The 21,371-nt window shown below is 38.2% G+C and overlaps 1 protein-coding gene across 1 annotated transcript in view; it reads right to left on the bottom strand.

The window, feature by feature from the left end:
• The window catches only part of LOC124280905 (unconventional myosin-XV-like), a 145,460-nt gene extending 129,943 nt beyond the window's left edge, over positions 1-15,517 (bottom strand). Inside the window, 1 exon segment of the mRNA XM_046716891.1 lies at positions 15,304-15,517. The gene's annotated coding sequence lies outside the window, so the exon portion shown is untranslated.
• Between the last annotated feature and the right edge of the window lie 5,854 nt (positions 15,518-21,371).

Below are 21,371 nucleotides of genomic sequence, written 5' to 3'. Positions count from 1 at the left end.
CTGAATGTGTAATTCACCTCTCTTGCCATTACACCTGGCAGGTAAATATCAGGTAAGGAGGTTTCTGCTTCTCTGTGTCTGTTTACCTGAGAGAGCGTAATGCATCACCTGAGATTGTCCCCATCACACACAGGTTTAGATGTATGGCAGCTTGATTTACCTACCTCTTACCTGTATTTAACCTGAGTGTTTGTCAGTGCACAAAGGTGCACGATCAGATAACTTTGTATGTTGTAGGGTTTACACACACACAGCATACAACCGTTCAGCTGACTGTGGTACGTGGGAAATCATACACTCAACATCCACAACATCTTGTACAAATTAGTCTGTAAGTTTCTCATGAGGTTTGTCTGAATGCGTCTAAAAAGGGTTGTCTGAATGCTTGAAAAATTCTATGTCTGGGTTGTCTGAATACTTCCAACAATGTATGTCTGAATGCTTCTAACAATGTATTTCTGAATACTGTCTAACAATTCATGTCTGAACTGAATGCATTTAACAATTTTCATGTCTGATCGCTTGTAGAACGCTTGTAACAATTTATGTCTGAATGCTTCTAACAATGTATTCCTGAATGCTTCTAACAATGTATTTCTGAATGCATTTAACAATTTAGAATGCTTCTGCTTCTAACATGGTTTGTCTGAATGCTTCTGACGTGTCTGAATGCTACTAACAAGGTTTCTCTGAATGCTTCTAACAATTAACAATGTATGTCTAACACTGTCACTATCAGACTGGCTCCCTGAGCACCCTGTGGAGATAAGAAAACATGTCCTGAATCAAAGACTGATAAGACAAGTTCACTATCACAGGCAGATGATGTGCAGAAAAGGCAGTTTAAGGTCTTAGGCACATGAACCTGCATTTCTGAGAAAATCTTAGCTCTATTCCTGGAAAATGTAATTCTTGCTACCTTGGCTGTGGTTGAGTGACAATGAAAGACAGGTTGACATGTATCTCCCCAGATAGGTAAGGCAATCCTATCATGTCATGTGTAACTGGCAGGTGCTCTGCAGTATTGTGTGTGTAACATAAGCCTTCTCCTCTATCATGGCACATCCCTGCACAGTACTGTTATTATAAGGAAATCATCACTTGTGGTGTGTTATTTTGATATGTGATCATGACAATGGCAAACAAGATGGAAAAGCTCACATTAGAATATAAAGTACTTCTTCTCTTGGGTTTCACACATTGTACCCATTCTAAACAACTGGAAAAGCTCTTGATGTGTACTTTTGAGCAACAACTTTCTGCATTGATGTTACATTTGAGCATGTTCTTTCTGCATTGATTTCAAAGCGTATCATGCTACTATTCCTCAAAAATACTGTTGTCTTATAAGCATGGACACGGTTTTGTTGCCATATTTCAGAAAAAACGCAAGTTTAAAAAAAAGAAAAAGTAAAAGTTACCCGTACTTATTTTCCAATTTATAATTGGTACATATTCGTTTGATAAATTCGGTAAAGTTTAATCCAATTTTTAACAATTTAAAAAAACTTGACATAAGGTTTTGTTTCAACATTTTGTTCAGGCAGACAGGCTAATCAGGCCTGAATATTGTCTGATTGGGCTGTTTAATATTTATCACAACAAAACAAGAAACTTTCCAGGACACCAGATGAACATACTTTATGTTCTTAAAAGACCACAAGCAGTTCTCTGACAAGTGATAGAACACTTCCTCAATGGGCATCTATGTAGGGCAATATGACTGCTATACAATGACGCCATCAAAAGGACTGAAGCCTGAATAAACACTGGGTTAAAGGATTGCTAAAAAGTTTCTGCGCAAACTGTGATCAATGAAGTCTGACAACTATAGTGTAGGCAAACATTAAGTAAGTACTGTATATATCTGCTACCGTAAATACCCCACTACGGTGTTTCCTTACTTGTGACTTACTTAACAATGGCATAATGGCCATGAAGGATCAGAGGCACTCACAGACACATGAAGAACACAACGAAATGTGTCTCATAATATATAGTGAAATTTTCAGGTCTGTGTTCATGAATAAGAAGACCTATGTTCTACACTGAAAATTTCATAAATCCTTTTTCATTTAATTAAACACAATATTACAAAAAAATTGTCAAAAGGATATACTACACTTTTCACTCACTCATTAATACAACCAATTATTTCACCTTTTACCTTGAAGTTATAAAAGTCATGGAGGCAAATGAATTCAGAAACTTTAAAACCAACTTATAAGATACTTAAAAACATAATTTGATGCTTGCATTAGAAACACATCATTGTTGTCATCAGCAATATCGGCCAAATAGAGCAGTATAGACTTAAGTATTTTTTGTGGTAACTACAGCCAGTAGCCATCTTGAGAGCTGCGAGTCTATCTGTCAGTTTCTGTCAACATGCGTGTTTGCTCACCATCATTGTCAACATCTTGGTTTACAAGCCTGTCCATCAAGCAAGCCCCTTATACTGTGGACATACACAGTGCCATCTCTCCAAATGTAGGCTTTAACACTTACATGCTAAAAAACCCACAGAGAATAAAGGCTTTTGGATGTGCAGTGTTAGCGTATGAGTCTCACTGTGAACAAAAAATCCCTTCCATTTACTTTTTCAGTTGCCAAGATCAAAATGGGTTAAGTGTAAACAGAAGTCAGCTTGTTGATTATCATATGAAAGGACAGTTGGATTTCTATGCATCATGGATGGTTAATTTTACTTATATAGATAGATATCATATCAGTGCATCACTGAATGGCTGATCACAACTTAAACAGATGACCAAACCTGGCAATAAAAAAATAATATTTATATTTCACCCCCGGGATCTAATTCTAAAGACTTGCATAGTAAGACCTAACATCAATTTCAGTGCCTGTTTACTCCAGTTACATTTGTATTATATTTAACCCCCTTGATGCCGAGTTTTTTTTCAGGCTCACATTTTCATACGCTTTGAAAAGTGAACGTTGTGCGAGAATTGCGCTCGCGTGGTCCTGGATCTACGTAAGGCTATAAAATTACACAGAAATGTAGAATATTAAATTTCCTATCCGTTGGTCTAAATATAAGTGCAACTACCTCGACGGTTTGAGAAATAGACCTTGCTAAATGTTGTCTAAACTTTAGTTATGCTTTTAAAAACAGTAAATTTATCTGCTTTTTATCGCGCACCGATAAAAGCACTGTGCTACGAAATTTTTATTTTGGCATCTTTACGGAAAGTGTGAGTGAAGAAAATACAGCCGGTATCTGAACGACATAAGTGTATATGAATTGGATTTATGTGCTTATGCATAACATTATGCACTCAACATTAAAAATGACTCGCAATAAATGTCAAAAATGGATTTTCTTCTACGACATCAAACGACGACAGAGAGGTCATACACGTATAATGATAAGGGAGCATAACTCCGTTATGCTTAATACTAGGTCAATGTAACTCAGATCACATGGAGAGTATTTGTTGTGGATACGGACACTATATTTTCGTTATTTTTTGTTCACGGTGAACCAAACTATTCCAATTCAAAGTTCCCCAATAAGAGCGGTTACGCTTTGGTAGTTTCACAATTTATAAGAAAAGATGACAACGTACTACATGTGAAGGCACGTAATAGCGATTTGGATGGCCCTATCCGATATATAAGTTAGTTCTTAGATTCCCATATTCTCCTGTTTGTGTAGATGTATTTTGACTAATTTTGCATCGTTATTACCAGAGTACTAGCCATATCTTCAAATGTAATGAAATTGCTGAAAATAATACAACATTTTAGTTGACGTCATTGCTTGTTTTGTGCATTTTGCGACGTCGGAAAAAAATGACATTGGTATGCTGATAAGTATATATCTCACCTAATTTCCATTAATTGTGTGAAAGGTCTCGGCTTCTTTGTCAGAATTAACACTCTTTAGACAAAACATAAAATGACTGTTTTTTCCATTTAAATAGTGTCCTGAATATATCAACAATTAGACAGTTTGACTGTGTATCTTATCATGAGCAACACGCGCACCTGTTTGGCATCAATTTAACGTAAATGAAAAATAACATTTCACAACACCCGAATATTTTGTTTAGGCTAAGAATTTTATTTATTTATGATTATGTAGCTATTTCTCTTCATAAGTATGCAATGGAAGATGCAAAAAAGATACCTTTTTATATATGGATCTAGTACGTACTATATATTAGAATATGGATGTTAGATTTGTCTAAATTAAGACATGACATGGTTTCTACATTTTTAAACAATTTTCGTATTAATATAGTTAGAGTTTGATATCCTGTCATCACAATATTTTTAAATCGAATATGAATTGATTATATTATCGAAAAATAATGATAGTGAATCATAAAACGCTTCCGACAAACGCCAAGACCTGGCCAATCAATATACATCATTGTTTTCTCTATAAAAGCGACACAAAAATGTGCGAAGAACAAGACAATTCCTTTAAATGTGTGTGCATATACATTTCATAACATACATAAATCATTTTCATTAAATATTATCATTTTTACTTATAAGGTTTAATCAAATCGCCGTTCATTAACCTGTTCATGTGAAACTGCAATATTAGTTCAAATGCATTGAATATTGTACATCATAGGAACTAAAGTAATTGCAGTTATGGCTACGTTTGATCTTCTAACACTTGTGTAAAAGTTTAGAATATAATGTACTGCACTAAATGTGTCAATTTCTTATGTAAATATTATTCAAACAATCAAAAACTTTCAAAGAATAAAACACCGTAAACCCTATATGCACGTATGATATGATATTGGACAAGGCTAAATGTAGATACTGAGGTCAGTTTCATGAAAAAGTATCTGAACTATCCGCAAAATATACATCATAATACTGACAGTGTAATCGGAAGGATTGGGCGATTGTGTTTACTCTTGTTCAACCGACCTTCACCTAAAAAAAATTTGCCTAATATGTACAACAATGTTGACATATGACATCACTACCGATGACCTATTTCTTACAAAACGGCGGCTTTGCTGACAAGGATACACAGGATTTTGCGAGGACCCTTCCATTGATTCAGTGATCGTTTGTACATAAATATGACATGTAAGTAATCAGAATGATTCTGACTATCTGTGTATTGTTATATGTTTTTATCGTTTTCACTGTAAGTAAGAGAAGAAGCCAGAAATGCTGTCAATTACACTTGTCATTCTGCGTGATTTTGCATCAGTCATGGCGTCACGCTGCACGGAAACTTTGACAATTTCTTATGAATTATCAAATCATTGCATTGTATCTATTTATAATTTCCTATTCTTTTACTACGATACTCTTTCCATGCATATTCCAAAGGTATTGAGCCATTGTAAGCAATGAATAGACGGATGAATGTTGGAAAATTTCAGAAAATGCTACGCAGTGTAAAATCGGAATTTGTCTTTGTTTACATTTCAACCAGCGCAGTCTTTCGAAAGCACAGCGCTCGCTTTTCACACCCAATATGTTTCATCTCATTTTATCTGGACAGTTGGTATTGGTGACGAAGACCAGTTGCAATTTGATTCTAAAATGTCTGGGGAATTCAGTGATGCATTTTTCTAAGCTGAATATGAAATATACGTTGATGTAATAGGCGCCTCAATACCAGCCTTCTGTAAACGCTTTTGTAAACACTATCCAATATGGCAGAAAGCTCACGGTTTCGTGTAAGTGTATTTTCGAAAACATCCCAACCGATTCTATATTCATCGGCAACGCTTTCAGAATTATCATTAGCGATTTCATGTAAAAGTGATATCAGTGTTCATTAATATGTTATTTTTTAAATTCAATACTCCCAGTAATTATCCGATTTTCACATTTCAAAACATACAGCAAATAACGCTGTGAATCGCGTTTTCGTACTGTGTCAAAAATGGCGACATTTTCGATAAAGCCTATTTTGAAAGATCATTTTCAGCACTTGAGCTTTGTCTAAAATAATAGTGGATGGTATCAAGAAACAGGAAATTTCCCGCAGAATTCGGAACTGTGAAGTGTATTTGTGTGCGTGGGATATTTTGATTTTTATTGGACTTGAAATTGAGGGTTGAAGGGGAAGGACATACATGTATATGTCCCTGTGGCATCCAGGGGGTTAAAGGTCACATGCAACCAAAAAATCAAACATAATTAAAACAATTATCACTTATTCATGACATATTATATACATTGCTGATTATGAAAAAACATATAAACAAAATTATAAGCGTACAATCGCAAATCAAAAGTGCAATATTCTGTATTTGGGTTTACTTCCCTAGAAATGAAGCAGCCGGGATACCGAACCCAGTCAGGGTGGGTGAGTGTGCACTCAAGTGTAACGGCTGGTTCATTTGCAGATGCCGTCACAGCTCTGGGGGAAAATTAGTGAATCGTTTGAACTCCGATTTCGCTCGTTTTTTTCATCGTGTTATTTTTCAACTTTATAAGTTGAATTTGCAATTTTGATGGTTTGTTTCGGTAAGTCCATACTGAAAGGTATCAGAATCTGCAAAGTTGTGTTTTACGTTGCATGTGACCTTTAATTTAGAGTGTACACTGCAGCTGAATATATTAGAACAGGTGAATTATGTCCTTGAAACTTGCATGGTCTCCTTATAGTCAGGTGAGCATGCTCTTATCATATCATATGCTCTTACACACAACTCTAATTTTGAACTGTTAATGTCATAAGAAGCACTTATTATAATCCATCCCATCAAAAGATTGTTGTTACTATGACAACAATGTAGCATTTCCGTGGCACCACAAGTGGGTAGAGACATCCCGGGGCACACCCCGCATTCTGATGACCCGACCAGGCCACATTCCTGCCCATCAACAGCACTAGTGAACTGATATATGTGCTTGTATCTCCACACCTGTCAGGTATAGCCACATGTTTGATCTACTTATGTCCTCATAATCAGACTCTGCTACCTGTAATACCTCTCATTATAAACCTACTACAGCAGACATAATATGTCTTCAGCGTATATGTCCAGCCTGACCTGACATGGCATAGTCATATACCTACCGTCACATATGTCCTTTAGGTCTGTAACACCTTGACATAATGTCCTAATGCTAAATATGTCCTTTAGGTCTGTAACACCTTGACATGATGTCCTAATGCTAAATATGGCCTTTAGGCCTGTAACACTTGACATGATGTCCTAATGCTAAATATGTCCTTTAGGCCTGTAACACCTTGACATAATGTCCTAATGCTATATATGTCCTTTAGGCCTGTAACACCTTGACATGATGTCCTAATGCTAAATATGGCCTTCAGGCCTGTAACACCTTGACATAATGTCCTAATGCTAAATATGGCCTTTAGGCCTGTAACACCTTGACATGATGTCCTAATGCTAAATATGGCTTTTAGGCCTGTAACACCTTGACGTGATGTCCTAATGCTAAATATGGCCTTTAGGCCTGTAACACCTTGACATGATGTCCTAATGCTAAATATGGCCTTTAGGCCTGTAACACCTTGACATGATGTCCTAATGCTAAATATGGCCTCTAGGCCTGTAACACCTTGACATGATGTCCTAATGCTAAATATGGCCTTTAGCCTGTAACACCTTGACATAATGTCCTAATGCTGTACATGTCCTTTAGGCCTGTAACACCTTGACATGATGTCCTAATGCTAAATATGGCCTTTAGGCCTGTAACACCTTGACATGATGTCCTAATGCTAAATATGGCCTTTAAGCCTGTAACACCTTGACATTATGTACTAATGCTAAACATATCCTGTAGGCCTGTAACACCTTGACATTATGTACTAATGCTAAACATATCCTGTAGGCCTGTAACACCTTGACATTATGTACTAATGCTATATATGGCCTTTAAGCCTGTAACACCTTGACATTATGTACTAATGCTAAACATATCCTGTAGGCCTGTAACACCTTGACATGATGTCCTAATGCTATATATGGCCTTTAAGCCTGTAACACCTTGACATTATGTACTAATGCTAAACATATCCTGTAGGCCTGTAACACCTTGACATGATGTCCTAATGCTATATATGGCCTTTAAGCCTGTAACACCTTGACATTATGTACTAATGCTAAACATATCCTGTAGGCCTGTAACACCTTGACATGATGTCCTAATGCTATATATGGCCTTTAAGCCTGTAACACCTTGACATTATGTACTAATGCTAAACATATCCTGTAGGCCTGTAACACCTTGACATGATGTCCTAATGCTAAATATGTCCTGTAGGCCTGTAACACCTTGACATGATGTCCTAATGCTAAACATATCCTGTAGGCCTGTAACACCTTGACATGATGTCCTAATGCTAAACATATCCTGTAGGCCTGTAACACCTTGACATTATGTACTAATGCTAAACATATCCTGTAGGCCTGTAACACCTTGACATGATGTCCTAATGCTATATATGGCCTTTAAGCCTGTAACACCTTGACATAATGTCCTAATGCTAAATATGGCCTTTAGGCCTTTAACACCTTGACTGACGTGATGTCCTAATGCTAAATATGGCTTCTAGGCCTGTAACACCTTGACATGATGTCCTAATGCTAAATATGTCCTGTAGGCCTGTAACACCTTGACATGATGTCCTAATGCTAAACATATCCTGTAGGCCTGTAACACCTTGACATTATGTACTAATGCTAAACATATCCTGTAGGCCTGTAACACCTTGACATTATGTACTAATGCTAAACATATCCTGTAGGCCTGTAACACCTTGACATGATGTCCTAATGCTAAACATATCCTGTAGGCCTGTAACACCTTGACATGATGTCCTAATGCTAAACATATCCTGTAGGCCTGTAACACCTTGACATTATGTACTAATGCTAAACATATCCTGTAGGCCTTTAACACCTTGACTGACGTGATGTCCTAATGCTAAATATGGCTTCTAGGCCTGTAACACCTTGACGTGATGTCCTAATGCTAAATATGGCCTTTAGGCCTGTAACACCTTGACATGATGTCCTAATGCTATATATGGCCTTTAAGCCTGTAACACCTTGACATGATGTCCTAATGCTAAACATATCCTGTAGGTCTGTAACACCTTGACATGATGTCCTAATGCTAAATATGTCCTGTAGGCCTGTAACACCTTGACATGATGTCCTAATGCTAAATATGTCCTGTAGGCCTGTAACACCTTGACATGATGTCCTAATGCTAAACATATCCTGTAGGCCTGTAACACCTTGACATGATGTCCTAATGCTAAACATATCCTGTAGGCCTGTAACACCTTGACATTATGTCCTAATGCTAAACATATCCTGTAGGCCTGTAACACCTTGACATTATGTACTAATGCTAAACATATCCTGTAGGCCTGTAACACCTTGACATGATGTACTAATGCTAAACATATCCTGTAGGCCTGTAACACCTTGACATGATGTCCTAATGCTATATATGGCCTTTAAGCCTGTAACACCTTGACATAATGTCCTAATGCTAAATATGGCCTTTAGGCCTTTAACACCTTGACTGACGTCATGTCCTAATGCTAAATATGGCTTCTAGGCCTGTAACACCTTGACGTGATGTCCTAATGCTAAATATGGCCTTTAGGCCTGTAACACCTTGACATGATGTCCTAATGCTATATATGGCCTTTAAGCCTGTAACACCTTGACATGATGTCCTAATGCTAAACATATCCTGTAGGTCTGTAACACCTCGACATGATGTCCTAATTCTAAATATGTCCTGTAGGTCTGTAACACCTTGACATGATGTCCTAATTCTAAATATGTCCTGTAGGTCTGTAACACCTTGACATGATGTTGCAATGCTAAATATGTCCTTTTGGTGAGTGACATGTTTGTTTGTTGTTTAATGTCAACTCACTGAGGAGTATACCATCTATGATGGAGAAATATTTGAGTCTCAACAAGACAGTCTAGTGACTGCCAACAAAAGCACTGATCTAGGCAACTGGAACATGCAACTGGACATGCATGAACCAGTATTCGGTGAGCCATTAGTTGCCTTTGACAAGCATGAAGCTGAATTCAAACCAATTTAAGGTGGCAGTGTGTCAGTTCAAATGCACTACTGGTACATCCCCCTAGCCAGCCCACACAATGCCTCATATAATGATGTTGTTTCTGTCAACTTTAAAAACAGAAAAAAAAATATTTGATCAAATTGGGCAGAACAGAAAGAATTTGGTGAAATAAATTTGTTTTACATTTTAAAGATTTTCTTCATTTTATTTTCACATAAACCATTTAAATACTGAAGATGATGAGAAGCTGACTGGCCAGTGTACAGTCTCCATCATTGTCTCACGGCGTTGTTGTTGGTAAACAATATCCCTGTCACCTCTCGTTGTTGGTAAACAATATCCCTGTCACCTCTCGTTGTTGGTAAACAATATCCCTGTCACCTCTCGTTGTTGGTAAACAATATCCCTGTCACCTCAAGTTGTTGGTAAACAATAACCCTGTCACCTCTCGTTGTTGGTAAACAATATCCCTGTCACCTCTCGTTGTTGGTAAACAATATCCCACCTCTGTCACCTCTCCCTGTCACCTCTCGTTGGTAAACAATATCCCTGTCAACTCTCGTTGTTGGTAAACAATAACCCAGTCAATTCTTGTTGTTGGTAAACAATATTCCTGTCACCTCTCGTTGTTGGTAAACAATAACCCAGTCACCTCTTGTTTTGGTAAACAATAACCCTGTCACCTCTCGTTGTTGGTAAACAATATCCCTGTCACCTCTCGTTGTTGGTAAATAATATCCCTGTCACCTCTTGTTGTTGGTAAACAATATCCCTGTCACCTCTCCTTGTTGGTAAACAATAACCCAGTCACCTCTCATTGTTGGTAAACAATATCCCTGTCACCTCTCGTCGTTGGTAAACAATAACCCAGTCACCTCTCGTTGTTGGTAAACAATATCCCTGTCACCTCTCGTTGTTGGTAAACAATATCCCTGTCACCTCTCAATATCCTGCCACCTGTTGGTAAACAATAACCCAGTCACCTTTCGTTGTTGGTAAACAATAACCCAGTCACCTCTCCTTGTTGGTAAACAATATCCCTGTCACCTCTCGTTGTTGGTAAACAATATCCCTGTCACCTCTCGTTGTTGGTAAACAATAACCCAGTCAAACAATAACCCCCAGTCACCTCCTCTCCTTGTTGGTGGTATCCCTGTCAACAATAACCCTGTCACCTCTCTCCATATCACACAATTTGGTAAACAATAACCCTGTCACCTCTCGTTGTTGCATCATGGGAGAAAGAAAACATTGCACAATGTCAGAAGTGTGACTTGAGTCAGAGAGATTGACATGTTTTTGACAGGCCACTCCTTCCGTGAAGTGTCGTCTCCATATCACACAATTTGAACCCTGAGTCACATGTCCCAACTACAGACATTAAGATAACGTGAAATACATGTGCCATATTGTGCTGACTAATTTCCACAAGAAAAGATTTCAGGACAATGAAATAATAAATTTTGACAATTTGAAAAAACCCACCTGATTACATAGTGTAAAGTTTATCAATTTAATTGTTTTCCCAATATAGATTTCAACTTATTTAAATAATTCTGCATTACAACATGATACAGGCTTGTGAAATACAGTTACAAGAGATATCTTGTATGAACTGCTACATGAAAACATGGTATTGGATTAGAGCTAGTGACACGGTAGAAAATCTGTCTTTATGAAAGATCAAATCTTTGAAGGAAATTTGGAAGTGGAATACATGAGAAAAGCAAGATTTATGGATGTCAACTTGTTTATTGTGAATAACATGACGTTTCGGAGTGTATGCTTGATCCTTCATCACCTGATTGTAGTGTTATTCACAATACAGAAGCTGACAGTCATAAATGTTGCTTTTCTTTTTTTTTGAACGAAAGATGTTTTTTGTTGGAAACAGTAACTGTAATTACAATCTCAATGCTGCTATATCCAGTATAACAAGAAATGAATATGGCTGGAATATTAACTGTTTGTCGCACACACAGACAGCACATGTGGGTTGCTTGCGTGATCTGAACCCTGGGCTGTGGTCGTGACTACCTGTTGTCGAGGAAAGCAGGCCAGTCCTATGTATAATGGATGTATTAATCAGTGTGTACATCCAGCATCTCGGCAGGCAGTCACAAGGGCTGCCTTAACAGGACAGAGCGAATACATGCAACACAAGCATCCACAACCACAACACAGAACATCTTCAGCTTCGAAGTCAAAGATGTTATATCATCTTCAAGATGGATACTTTTAAGATATTTCATGACAATTCTCATTAACTTGTAAAATTAAAGTTATTATGACAAAAGAAATTATTCCACCTACCTCTGTCTGGTAATGGAAAAGTGCAGGCTTTATCGATCAAACCAACTTAGATCTACAATCTATCGCAAGGAATCTTTTAGACATTGTACTGTATATCAACCTTCTTAGCAGCATACCAAACTGGCTTTTGTCATATGTTCACGTTCTTCTGATATAGTCCTGTGCCCATGACAGGTAAGTTTGGACCATGTTGATTCTATTTTGTTGTTTAAAGCACCATTCAGCTATAATCCAGTTATAAGACTTTCAAATAATCAAATTTCAACAAGACAATCCAACAGTTATTGTGACCAACCATCCATGTTGTCAGGGTACTTAGACAGCCACAACCAGCAACCATCCAATCAACTTTTTAAAATGGTCCAAAATTGAGAAGCCTTTATTTTCTTAACATAAGGTATATCTTTGCATTACATTGAAAACACAAAAAGATATGAAACATTTCTCTTGTGTTCTTATCTGTTAAAAAAACAAAAAACTTTGCAAAATGAAAAGATTGCCTCAAGAGCATTATCAAATTGAGATAATCTTAATTTGGAAATATTATACCAATCCCAGAATTCCACAGACATTTATGTAGATCTGGGGTCAAATATTGGCCCCAGATATATATCACTGTAGTAATAGAAGGTGTAGTAATTAGTATGCCATATATCCTGGATTATTCCATCAATATCAGATGTTGAAATCAACAGCAGCCATATCAACATCCCTGCTACCTTCTAATACTCATGGTAAGTAATATGATGGGACAGATACATATGAACTCACTTAGTCGTAAAGCTTTGGTGTATTTAGGACATGCCGAGCAGACAAGCTGATAGAACTAACTGACGTGTCGTACCTGTGTTCATGTTCTGTGCCAGTGGAGACCTTTACCTATCGGTCTGAGATATATATCTAACACTTGTGTGATAATGCCGGGAATACTGTCTGCATTATCTGCCCAAACATGCAACAGGTGCTGGAAGCCATACAACTGACAAATCACTAGCTCATGCAGTGGTCATACAGAGATAAGGTGACATGGAGTGTAAAGTTGTGATCAAAATGGTTGCACTTCAATAGCAACTTGCATGTGAGTGTGACTGCTTGTTAGGACTAATGGCAGGCCTATAGTGCCAGCCCAATGAGATACTGTGCTGCAGTGTAACATGTGGGCACCCCACACACTCTGTATACTGACCCCGGGTCACCAGCAGTTGTTCTATTCCCATAATGCTGTACACCAGGCAAGGTAACAACAAGAACCATTTTAAAAAAAGCTTGCATGGGACTGAAGCAGACAGATGCTCCATCCACTCTTTAGATCATAGAGGGGTCCTAACCTGCTTGGGTGTCCAAGCTTGAACTGGTGATATGATTTACCTTCACTTGAGGGTCAACAGTGGTTAATGAAACAACCATAAGTAACAACCATTGTATCATACTGGCTTGAGGTATGACTTAAACTTAGAAATAGTCTTTCTTTAAGACTTGAATGTGTACACAACCAAAACAAATAAAACAGATATCCCTGAAAACTGTTGATGGATAGTATGCTCATTTGTGGAAATGTTCTGACACCCAGTAAACATGGACCAGTTTGATGGCATTCACCATCTTTGATTAGGAAATCCTCACAATAAATAAAAATTATAAGTTTATGAACATCCAATCTCTCTCAAAATCATCTCTTTAGATATGAAACTTCATCATGAATAAGCACTTTTGTTAGATGTCTGTATTACTCATAGTGGTCGTTATCTTGTTTATTGCACCACTTGTGCATAACAGATAACACAATGTTGTAGTATGTGTTACAAATATATATCTCATGTCATGCACCATTGGTAGTTGACATAACAGAAAGGATCACATATTTCAGTTACCTTCTCCTAAGATGTACATTATTGTCAATATTTTAAGAATCTTTTTAATAATGACTATCTGTTGTTTTCAACACCATCATAATAATCAGCAGTATGTGTTTTGCCCAAAATCTTTCCTGGCCATATTATGTTTAGCCCACCCTACAATGAATCTCTGTTGTCAACCACGCATGAACAAACCATAATCATGATAATAACTGACTACTTCAGATATGGGGAGATTTCAATATGGGTAAAAGTTCATTCAAGCCGTTTGACTACTTTACTATATTACAATTAAAGGATCCATTTTGTTTATAAAAGGAACATAAACATAAACAAGTAAATATAAATATCAAATTCTAAAAGTGCCCATACACAAATATTGATTATGTTCTTCTAACGACTGTAAAATAATCAATATGTACGGCAGCCTATTGTTTTCAATGATACACAATATCTAATTTCAGTACGTGGATAAAATTACTTACATGTTGAAGCAAATGTTTGATTCGTATTCTGGCCTAGAAACCTAAGCCATGTCTCTGTGTTGAATCGTGTAACGACTGATGTCACCGGGCGTGTTCAAAAGACACTGTCAACATCCACCCGTTACGCCCAGATTTGGCAATATCTTGACCTGTTTTACCCGTAATGCTTTATCACTTTCCAGAATCTCTATAATACTACGTACTCTTTTGAGACTCCTACCTGATTTTTTCCTTAAAGTCAAGTCATGGCAGGTTCGCTAATTATTCGATTACACTGAGAACCTGGCGGAGATTATGTGTAACATACAATAGGTATAAGATCTACATTCACGGTCAGTAATCACCAGCAAACCGCGGTCGACTGACAGCTACTGGTCACACATGATTGAACATTTCTCCTCGTTATAACGCGTTTTGAAATGTACACATGTTTAACACTCTACGCGTATATACCCACTTAGTAAATGGTAAATAAATTGTCCTTAACTGAGGTGTTAATTGTCGCACGTGTATTTCTGCACGTGGATTATTTTAGAGTACCTGTTGGATCAGGGCGAGCGACAGACCGGCCCAACCCGGGTGTGTGAGAGGAAATTCTTACCTGTAGATCTCAGCACAGGTGTACAATCCGACAAAGTTTGTGTCCCACAAATTGAAATTATGCCTGTGTCGTCTTATCACAATGTTTCCGAGATGTGAAAGTTCCGAAATGTAATATCCTGTCCAGGGAGTGGCCGGGCGCGACTTTGTTTTCCTAAATTCGCCGTTTAGCCTACTCCAAGGTGTTCGGTAAGACGAAGGGTGTCATGAATAGTCATGAACATATCCGGCTTATTCATTGGTCGAAGTAGGAGGTCATGGAGGTCAACCATCACGCGCCAGTAGATTATGTATGTTTACATTTCTGAATTGTTCTCAGTGGAATGTGGGACGTGTAAAAAGATTGTGTCAATTTTCTGCTGATTTTTGCAAATGGAATAAAATCTATTTGACAAACATTCCAGCCCACAGAGTCATATGGCTGGGTTGAATTATCGATCGTCCCATTCCCGTGTTCATCCATTGTCACCGACTATTAACGGCTGTTGCTGCAATGTTGTCTCTGTGGAAGGAGAACTATGCGATACATTGATTGACTGGACACAGACAAAGTTCTGCCCTGACATTATTTGAACAAGCCCTAACTCGGTCTTGTCACAGGAAAACGGTTATTTCCTAACTACCAATTTGGCGCTGTTTAACTGGGTGTCAGTCAACACGAGCACAGGTGAAATAAAGAAATAACACAATTCTTGCCAAAAAGGTATACGTCGCCATTACGTTGTTTCTGATTTCTTATTCACTTTAAAATAACAATAAATTGTTGACGAAACTATTCATTAACATTTTACTGCAGATTCGTCTAGATACAATAGTACATCTAATCAGGATGTGAATGAAAACTGTAAGAAGTTATTGACTTCTTATGTCGTATTTAAATCACTTTGTAGATGAATCATTTTGTAGCTTCACTTATACACGTGGAATGCGACCAACAGGTGCTTGTACACCTTGTTCATTGAGCAAAAAGCGGATAAGGTTTTCGTGAAAAGCTGGAATTCGAATGATCTCACGATAAAGTTGAAGTTGTATTGCAATGAGGCAGTACACCATATGTAGTAATTTCTAACTTAAGATAGAGAAGAATAAATTGTTTTCAATGATAGGTATTTGAAAGTTTTCCACTCGGGATACAAAGAGCGATGCTGAGTATAATCGCACCGGCAGGTATGGTAACTATTCACTACGAAGACCAATGGAGTTATCTCCCCTATATTCACTCCAACTCTTCTCATAGTTTCACGTTTCAGTCACCAGTGTATGAGTGTTTAGACGCAGCAGTACATAAACACAATGATTCTGATGTTTATTTTGGCTTTTACACTGATACAAGAACTGGTCAATCAATCAGATTGTACGACAACAGGACGGATGCGTTACACGTGCTGTCACGTCTCGTGCTACACCGACATTCTCAGCATTGTCCACAACGTGATGAATATATATGTCTCATTAATCATCTTTGATGTAAGTCCTGTCACCGGCTGTGAAGAGACAGTCAGATGTTGAAACATTATGTATACACGTATTTTTAGGAAATTATGATGAAATGAACACGTGGACAAACTAAACTAAAGACTCAGCGAACAGGCGAGCCAATTGTTTTTTCGTGTAAGCTCGATAGGTTGCAAAGCTTTATATGTAGATGTGAGTCCTGAGGGCTTGCGCAACCTTTTTAACATAATCAGGTATAAGCCCGGGCTTTTTTCATAATGGTAGCTACGCCCCTGGCAAAGACACAAACAGGAGTGAATGTAAAGAACAAGCAAATAGATGGTGATATTTTAACGTCAGATGACGTCTTCAATAACCATTCAATACATTCTTGTAAAGCCCTTGTTACTCTGTACTTCACGACCCATCAGTCGACATCATTCGTCTTAAGACGAAAAACAAAGATCGTTATATCTTTAAGTTGTTCACACTGGGAGGATTAATGCATTTATCGTGTATCATTTGATGGAAAGCATTGTGATGAAAGCCAGGTAACGTCATTGTGTTTTCTCTTGGTCTGACGCAAGTTGTTGTAAGTCCTTTCTAGTCAAAATACCTGCACATTTCATAGGTATGACATGCCCGATTGCCCTGACGCACAAGTAGGTGTCACCGAGTGCATGTTTTACAGCCCATATAGTGTCGCGCTAGTCTGCAAGTGAATGCATGACGTATTGTTGAGGGGGTAGGGGGTGGAGAAGGCCGTCACGCTCCGACCCTCTTTGGCGTTGATGGGCAGGTTTGTCTCGCCGCCCCAGGAGATGACCCTGAACTTCGACCTGTTAGTGATTACGGGTCACGACACACAGGACAAGTGGCCAGCGTTATGGTTGATGTACCCCGGAGCCTGTTCCGCCAGTTACATGCACGTCCTTCGACACGCCGACGTGTACATAGACACGCATGGTTGAACCTTGTGTTTGGTAGAACAACGTCATGGCCTCGATTGGACGTCTCAAGTGGATTTTCTCACTGATGACGTGCTCTGATGATGATGATTGGAGATTTACCGCGCGCTTTCTAACATGATGTGTATTTCGCACACCGGCCTGCCAGGTCATTTAGTGTGCGGCCGAAAGGGGTGATTTGACCGAAAGATACGGTAACCTGAAGGGTGCGTTAGGGTTGCATAATTATATTTGTATGAATTTTGAATTTGGAAATTTGCTATACATACATATATCAAGCCCGTATATGGTTCTTGCTTTTTGATGACGTCAAATCCTAAATGCAACCTATTTTACTGACACACGAAGAGTGAGTGAGTGGCGCTCGGGGGTTGCCATTTACGTCATTGCAGGAGACCATGCAGGACAAGTGGTTCATTGGAAAATGTGTAGAGTTTGCCACACAATAATTACCTGTAGTCCGGGATTTTCACTTGTTGCCGTGTTTAACCCTGAAAGGGCTTCACTAATCTACATGTACGTATGGGGAATGGAACAGTGTGTCTAAGTAACGCGTCACCATAAACTACGGATATCTACACACGAGCATCACTGTTTATACATTATAAAATATAGGATAGAAAGTCACAGGAACAAAATGTCACGGATAAAAAGTCATGGAAATAAAGTCACAGGAAGTTCCTGTATGGGGTTGGGTAGAACATGCGATTTCACAAAGAATTTTGATTGATATCTGAGTGCTTGAATTTATTATTTAATAATAAACGTATGATTTATGATCATGGTGATAATAACATAACTTATTTAATAGAATTGGTTATTGTAACTTTTTTCTGTTAATTTTTCCCTAGCCGAACACATTATACTTGCAGAACGTAGAGACAACGTACATGTACTGCTTTTTGACTGTTAGATTTAGATCAAGCCAGTACGATGACCGTCGTCAGGGCAGATGGTCGAAACGTATGCTTTGTTTGTTATGTAACTTTCTGTTTTCCAAAGCACTTTGCGATTTATACACTGGCGCATACACTAACCTGTATACTAGAATAATATTCACCATGCATCTATCACAAATAGCATATTAATTGAATCAACGTTTACTGGTCTATGTGGATTTATACATTAAGTCTTGCGAGAGAATATTTAATGTTTTATCAGTTTCGTTCAATGTCATTCAATTGCGGACCAAAATATCGACATAGAAATGAACTTACCGCTTCACAACACTGTTTACAAAGTAGCATAAAATAAATAGGTCCAGAATGAAATTATTGCGTTCTGCTATGAAGACAAAATTTGGTATGTAAGAACTGTTGTGGTTAAATATATGAAACACACTTTAATATTATGTGTCAGTATTATTCGAAGTGTTTCGAGGGGCGGTGGGGTAGCCTAGTGATAAAAGCGTTCGCTCGTCACGCCGAAGATCTGGGTTCGATTCCCCACGTGGACACAATATGTGAAGCCAATTTCTGGTGTCATCCGCCGTGATATTGCTGGAATATTGCTAAAAGCGGCGTAAAGCTAAACTTACTCACTCATTGTGTTATGATGTTCAAGTATGTAACACTGTACAGTAAGGAGGGCAGTGGTATGTTATATTTAGACTTGTGCTATATTTGGACAGGGTTCTGGAAGTTACTACAGGGAACAGCAGCCTATCTACACTATTCCTCTGACCCAGGGAGTTTGAGAATCATCTGGAGTATTTGTCTTAGGTATATACTGGAAGCTAACTACAACTAGTGTCTCTAATCTCACATTACACCTCAAGTCACAAAAAGACAAGCACTTGTGTGGAGATCATTGGTACACTGGATACTCAGCCTTGGCCTAATTTTGCCTAATTGTTGGAGTGAGGAGAATATTACCATCTCTGTCTTTATTGCCCTAATTACAATTTTTGTACTATACTGCCTTAGGATTTGTACTGTCACTGTAATACTTTTGTAGCGATTTGTTTTACATTGTAAAATAATTTTAGAATACAATTATTGTTTATCACACATTGCTGTGTTGTTTGTTGGTTTCTTTTATGGACTGAATTTCAGTAAAACTTTGGAATCAACTCGAGACAAGTCCTTGGTGGAATACATGCAAGGTGGTGAAGAAACGCCTGACCCAGTGTCGCCTATCCCTGTCGATATTGTTTACAGGAAAGTCTGCAGGAATTCTGCAAACACCTGCATTGACGTTTTCCATAATGTCCTAAACACACATTATTATTTGTTCAAACTAATTGGCCTTGTCGTGTATAGTTGTAAATCAGGCTGTACCGGTGTCACAGAGCTGTTCAAGCACCATAAGCTATATTCATGCTTATTAGTCTACGGTATATATATCCCGATTAACAAATAGTTTATACATTGAGGTGGACGATCGGTTATTGCATTGGCACACTTAAAACCTCGGAAGTATGGTGTCATATTGCCCTTTTGAAGATCCCCGTCCTGTGGGCGACGGTCTTTATCCTCTATGCTTGCTTGTCGATATGCGCTTTGTTTGTTCACTGCAAAGACGTCGATCATATCAGTCACTTTGTGGTAACCTGTGTTCACGGTAGCAACATGCCGTGGCGTAGGTGTTTCTAAAAATAGACTGTATATATAGGCAGGGTATCTGAAGGTGGTGTGTCATATCTCGGGTGGAGGGCCGTCGCCTTGTTGGCAGCAGATGTACCCGGCCTGGCTTGTGGATACACGTGGACGGACTGATGAGTAGGTACACACACTGTCAGCGTTCAGAGCGTTTGTTTAAAGTATCAAACGATTACGAGTCATGTCTATACACGTCACCTAGATACAAGCAGGAAGCCAAAATAAATATCTTGTACAACATCAAACACAAGCATTCATCATGTATCAAACATTATGGATCAGTCCTTGGACGTAAAATCCGTCTTATTTTCTTCGACCTCTGTTCCCTAATAATCAGTGCAGCGATTGCAGCCCAGGTACATTTAGCATCAAGGTAATGCTGATACAAGTCATCTAGTGATCTAAATACGTGTAAACACCCATTGTAAATACCCCTCACAACTCTCAAATAAATATTTTAAACTCTTATGCATATATCGTTAACACTCACACGTTTTAAATAACATACATTTGTCATTCACGAAATAGTAAAGTACATAAAATATATCAAACCTAGAAACAAAAACATACAAACTCAAAGGAACCAGACTTTGAGTAACATAATTAGAGGCCTATGGTATCCCTGTGGTAGACATTATGAGAATTGGACGTTACAACGGTCTGCATGTTATAGATATGTCTACTGCAAACCAGTAGGTCGATAGTGTGAACATATATCAACGCCGCTGGGGGCACTTCCACTCTAAGCACACTAGGAACTTCCCAACAGTTACCTGACCACACAGATAGTCGATATGCTCATCTAAATCGCAACTTGTTGGTCTCTCATGATAATGACAACGTCTGTCCTCACTTACCCTTGCATTTTCGCGGGAGGCTGTAGTTATGTATGAGTGGTAGCAAAATAACAAATACAAAGGTAAACATATGTCAGGTTTTGGGGTGTGTGTCTATAACCTGTAGAGCATTGCCTGACGATATGAAACACCATACACCCTCATATAAACTATGCCGAAGTTATGAAATAAATACTACCAAAGAAACACCAACTTACATTACCGTCCTCC

This window comes from Haliotis rubra, unplaced genomic scaffold (genome assembly GCF_003918875.1).
Source record: "Haliotis rubra isolate DU_JTF1 unplaced genomic scaffold, ASM391887v1 Scf276, whole genome shotgun sequence".
NCBI lineage: Eukaryota > Metazoa > Mollusca > Gastropoda > Lepetellida > Haliotidae > Haliotis > Haliotis rubra.
This window is presented reverse-complemented; position numbering and strand designations above follow the sequence as displayed.